The sequence below is a fragment of the Crocuta crocuta genome, unplaced genomic scaffold (genome assembly GCF_008692635.1).
Source record: "Crocuta crocuta isolate KB4526 unplaced genomic scaffold, BGI_CrCroc_1.0 scaffold376, whole genome shotgun sequence".
Taxonomy (NCBI): Eukaryota; Metazoa; Chordata; class Mammalia; order Carnivora; family Hyaenidae; genus Crocuta; species Crocuta crocuta.
Window position 1 is genome coordinate 1,779,944 of NW_027527388.1, and position 6,164 is coordinate 1,786,107.

The window sequence follows — 6,164 nt, forward strand, 5'->3', positions numbered from 1 at the left end:
TTCTCAAAATTATGGCTTTAGCTATGATATGATACACTGTTGGTCAGATGAGAAGGCTATAGGACTTTTTAAGCATCCAGTAGTCTATTGAATTCGGATATAACATAATTCCTTTCAAGTTTAGTACATTCTTTTCAATTTAAGCAGAGGAAGTCTTTCCATACTATTCAGCCTTATGCAGTATTAATATTTTTGTGCTCTTTTTTGCTAATTTATCAGATCCAATTTGATCATTCATTATTGTCAGGTTATTTTGGTAGATATCAATAATCTCAATAATCTCATGTAATTAAATGTAGATTAGGGCATAGTGCCTTTTCCTCACAACTGAGATACCAGGTGTTTTATCACAATAAAAACAAATCTAATATTAAATTCTTCCACAAAAATAAAAGCAGGTATTGACAATTTGACACAAAAAATAATCACGTAACTTTATCTTAGAGGTTTGATAGAAACACCACAATCTACTCTGACAAGTATTTTTAGAGTTGACTATAGGCAGATGTGATAATACTGTATTTTAGAATTCAAGTAATATGCCAGTCTGGCCATGCAATAGAATTATCATCTGTTAATGATAAAATGTGGAAATGTCCAGGGTTCTAGGCCTGTGACACAACCCCAAAGGGTGAGAATAATTCAGTATTATATATTCTCTACCATGCTCAGTTTTTAAAACTTTGTGAATTCCACCAATTGTTTGAAAGAGGACCTCACATGTATATCACTGATCAGTTTCATTTTACAAAGCAATGATCTTTATCAAGCCTTAATTACACCATCAACATATTATATTCATATTGGGAAAATATGAATGTAAATCTAAATTTATCTGATGAAATATTGCTGAAGCCTCCTTCAAAAACATGCTTATCTACATTAGGTTAGACCAGCACTCCCAGTATGCTAGCTTAGGAAAACTGTCTCCGTTAGGTACCAAAGGACTTGGGTTGGTATATCAACACTGTCTTTATTTAAACAGGTAAGTTCCTAGAAAATCCCAAAAGACATACTAATAAAAACATGATAGAAGAGATGGGGAAGCAGTGGAGCTTGTCTGATTAAGGGGCACTGAATGAAGAAGCAGTGGAGTTTGAGAAGCCAGCAGCTCCAGGTTCCATGGCAATGGCCCCATTGGCTAAAGTTGGGAAGAGGTGTCCTGGTCCTTTGGCTTCTACACTGGGTCCTGTTTTGACAGTGTACATGTCTCAGCCTGTCAGAAATAGAAAGGTCATTGATTATTCAGTTTCAGGAATCTGATGATGTTGATGAAGATTATGGAAGAGATTTAGGCACTCCAGCTAAGAAAATATAATCATCTTCCCGAGAAGCTAAAAATAAGAGGCTATCTGGAATGAATTCATAAGAAGATAGTGAGAACTCAGAACAAAAAGATGTGGAGACCAAGGAGGATGATTCTCACTCAGCAGACAGTGAAGATGCAAAAGAAGGTCATAAAAATGTGTGCCAGCAATGACAAGCAGCCTCTAAAGTAGCTTCCGAACACAGAGACATGCCCATAGAAGATGTGGGTAGTGGAGAAGAACAAGAAGATGAGGATGAGGCACCATTCCAGGAGAAAGATTCTGGCTGAGATGATTTCCTAATGGAAGACAATGATAATAGTGACTATGACAGTGCAAAAAAAGAAAAACAGAGGTGTATGGGTGGCTCAGTTGCTTACGGGCCAGACTCTTGATTTTGAGTCAGGTCATGATCTCACAGTTGGTTGAATTGAACCTCTATTGAGCTCTGTGCTGGCAGGATGGAGGAGCCTGCTTGGAATTCTCTCCCTCTGCCCCTCCCCTGCTCGTGCCCTTTCTCTCTCAAAATAAATAAACTTTAAAAAAATACACAAAAGAAAAACAAAATGATAATTAAAAAGTCCAAACCTGAGAGAAAAATACAGCAAATTCCCAGACTCAGGCTAAAGTCTACAGTGACACCAAGCCCTGTGAAAGAAAGACAAAGAGAAGGTGTCACTCCCTACAGCTTCAAAGGCATCAAAGGAAAGGATGCTTTCTCCCAAAGAAGAGGAGGAACTGGAGAGCTCTCCAGAAAAGAAACCTTCTGCAAGACCTCCACCTGAGAAATTTGGGGAGGAAGGGTCTGAAGGTGAAGCACAGTGTGGGAGGATTGAAAAAGTGATGATGATTTGGGGAGAGATTTTATTTTAAAAAAATAGAGAAAAGAAAAGAAAAAGAAGGGAGAGAGAAAAGAAAACAAAACCTACTTAAGATAGAACAAGGTTTTGGTTATAGCCTGACACATGGGCTTTCAATGCTTTTTTCCCTTTTTTTTGAAAATAGAATTTTCTCTTTCTTATTTTTTTAAGGAAAACTCTGCATGTTAAATTTACCTTTTTATCTATTGGTCCTCCCCTTCCCATCGCCTCCTGCCCACCCGTTCCCAATGGAAGCCATGGGCAAGTAATCACTGGATTGACTGCTTCATCTTTTTATTTTTAGTGGAAGGTACACCACAGTTGTAAAGCAATGAGATTTTAATTGAACACTGTGGAAATTTTGCTTTTTGTATATGGAAGAAAGTTGAATAATGATCAAAAAATGTAGAAGTGTTTTAGTTAAAACTGATTGATTGCTTCTTTCTCTACCCGGACTTAAAAAGAAAATCACTTGTCATCTAATACAAGTTTATATATCTATATACACAAGTATAGANGAGCCAGAGCCACCTCAAACCATCCTTTCACCTTTCTATAGTCTTTAAGGAACTAAAAAAAAAAATTCAAGGGCCAACAAAACTTAATATTGCATATATACATTTATATTACATATATACATTATTATTTTGTTATATATGTATATATATTTATTCATAGACACACTTACAAACATATGTACACCTTTATTCATCTGTTGATGGTCACTTAAGTTGTTTCTGTATCTTGGCTACTGTGAATAATGCTGCAATAACCATAGGGCTACATATATACCTTTGAAGCAGTGTTTTTTTCAATTCTTTTTAAGTTTATTTATTTTTAAGACAGAGAGAGAAAACACAAGTGGGGGAGAGGTAGAAAGAAAGAGAATTCAAGCAGGCTTTGTACTGTGAATGAAGAGCCTCACGCAGGGCTCAGACCCATGAACTACAAGATCATGACCTGAACTGAAACCAAGAGTCAGATGCTTAACCAACCCAGTCACCTATCTGCTCCTAGTGTTTTTGTATTCTTTGGGCATATCTCCAGTAGTGCAATTACTGGATTATATATGTGGTAGTTCTGTTTTCAATTTTTTGAAGAAACTCTATACTGTTTTCCACAGAGCTCTACCCATCAATAGTGTACAAGGGTTCATCTTTCCACATCCTCCCAGCACTTGTTATCTTTTTGACTTCAGCCATCTTCTCATCTGTCTTGCCCAACTGTAGGTCTTCTTTGGGAAAAAAAAATGTCAGGCCATCTGCCTGTTTTTTAATCAGATTGTTTTTATGGTGTTGTGTCATATAAGTTCTTTTTATATTTTGAATATTAACCCCTTATCAGATATATCATCTGCAAATATCTTCTTCACCAGGTTGTCTTTTTGTTTTTCTGGTGGTTTTCTTGTTGTGCAAAAGCCTTTTATTTTGACACAGTGCTAATAGTTTATTTTTGCTTTTGTTTCTCTTACCTTGGGAGACATATCTAGAAAAATGTTACTATGGATGATGTCAGAATTCACTGCGTGTTCTCTCCTATTATGGTTTCAGCTCTCACATTTAGAGTTTATTTTTGTGTATGGTATTAAAAGCTGGACCAGTTTCATTCTTTTACTTGTAGTTGTCCAGTTTTCCCAGTACCATATGTTGAATAGGCTTTTTCTTCATTGTGTATTCTTGCCTCTTTTGTCATAAATAACCCTATAATCATGGATTTATTTCTGAGCTGTCTATTTTGTCATAGTGATCTATGTATCTATTTTTGTGCCAGTACCATACTGTTTTGATTACTACAGTTTTGTGGTATATCTTGAAATCTGGAATTATGATAGCTCAAGTTTTGTTCTTTTTTCTCCACATTGCTTTGGTTATTTGGGTTTTTTTAGCGGTTCCATGCAAATTTTAGGATTATTTTTTCTCATTTTGTGAAAAGTGCTATTGGTATTGGTTTGGAATTGCATTGAATCTGTAGATTTTTTGGAGTGTAATATGGACATTTTAACAATTAAAATAATTTTATAATCTAAATGGTCTATTACAAACCAGAAACAAGGAAAAATATGTTGAAAAATTATGATTTCTAGGGAAGGATTTTGGAGGAAACCTAAGAACTGATCATTATCATTCCTGTGGAGTACAAAGTGCATCCCATATAAATGAATAGTTCTGCACAATCAGCAGAAGTTCTACTTTAGAGATAAAAGCTAATCACTGTAGATTAAATTATAGATCTCTTAAAAATCACTGCATCTCAACTCCTAATGTGATCATTAACCTAGGTAAGAGTCATCAAGTAGCATTGGCAGCTGTTGGATGGGAAAAGGGAGGGGTGTTAGATGTTCATGCTAAGGTATGTTTTGTTAACAAAAGGAAAAACAGTACATGAAGAAGGAATCAAACCGTCACCATTTAATCAATTGGCCAATCTCACCATGACTCATACTGGGGTGACCAAATATAATTTAACATTTAATGTAAAATTAAGCATCATGCATATACAATTAAATATGTAATTTTAATAAAGTTTGACTCTTTAAAATTTATTTATTTAAGAGAAAGAGAGACACAGTGTGAGCAGGGGAGGGTCAGAGAGAGAGAGGGAGACATAGAATCCGAAGCAGGCTTGATGCAGGGCTCAAACCCACAAACCATGAGATCATGACCTGAGCTGAAGTCAGCGGCTTAACCGACTGAGCCACCCAGGCGCCCTGAAAGTTTGACTTTGAATCTAATAAAATCTCTTATTTTTACTTCCCAATTTACAAGATTTATAGGAAATTGGGGTAATTCAATCTTCATCAAAATAGAACAGTCAGTTACATCTGCTCCCTTCAACAACTAAAAATATTATTAACAAAAAGCACTGTTAAAAATGTAGAGGCTGGAAGCATCTAACAATCAAATGTGATTGGTCCTAAATTAGATCTTGATACTGAAAATGAGCTGTAAAGATAATTTGGGGGGAAACTGTTAGGCTGGAATATTTAATGAATTATTATTAAATCACCAGAAAGCTTGTGAGAATATATTCCTGACCACATAAAGGAAAGTTTAAATTTTCTGCAGAATCATACTGAAATATTTAGGGGGTTAAAACTATATTTGTAATTTTCTGAGATGTTAACATTAACTGTAGATGTATGTGGAAGTAAATTAATTTCAATGTACAAATTAAAGTTAGGTAGTTCATATTCTAAGTAAACGTAAGAAAAAATATGTACTCGAGGCATTTTTAGTTAGGATTGAAAAATCTGAGTCAGTGATATTTCAACTATCTTTAGCTCTGACCAGGCGTATAGAATTTCTTAATTAACACAATTCACATTATACATTTTTTCTCAATTTAAATGGTGTTCAAGACATGTGGTTTGAAGGAAAATATTGTTCAAGCATCCTTATCTTCCATGGATAATATTTAAAAGCTCTAAGAATCAGAAGCTGGCCCTTCAGTATGATGCCCTGGGCCTAGACCTCCATCCGGTCCTGAATGTTTCATCAGTAAGAAGGTTTTCACACAGTAAGATTAAAATGTAAGCTAAAGTCTGCCTCTAGGATACTGTCATAATAATCTCAAATAAACCTTTCATACAAGGTGCTTTTCAGTGTGATACAGTGACAGAGTCGCGGCTTAATCAAGTTAAAGGTTAAATGGTAGCTTCTGTTTGTTCGTTTTTGCCTTCTTGCTAAATCCGTATTGTTCTGTGTCAAAACCTCATTCTGTATTTGCTTCCAGTTGATAGCATATTTAAGTATGGGGAGAGAAATATTTTTACCCTTCACTTGTCTTTATTTAATTTTACTGATATCTGACTAAAGTAATAAATGTAATTATCAAAATTGGCTTAATTCAGTTTACAATATTCTCAGACCATAAATGTGATTTATTTCCTTGCTATTCCCTTCATATTTTAGTACTCTCAAGTTTTCAGTTCTTTGTTAGGCAAACCTCCTACAGTCTTTCCTTACTATTATAACAATATATTTTTGTTAGAGAAACT

The 6,164-nt window shown here is 35.0% G+C and overlaps 1 pseudogene; it reads left to right on the top strand.

The window, feature by feature from the left end:
• The first annotated feature begins 1,206 nt into the window (after window positions 1–1,206).
• On the top strand, window positions 1,207–2,180 carry LOC144221889 (nuclear ubiquitous casein and cyclin-dependent kinase substrate 1 pseudogene; annotated as a pseudogene).
• The last annotated feature ends 3,984 nt before the right edge of the window (window positions 2,181–6,164 follow it).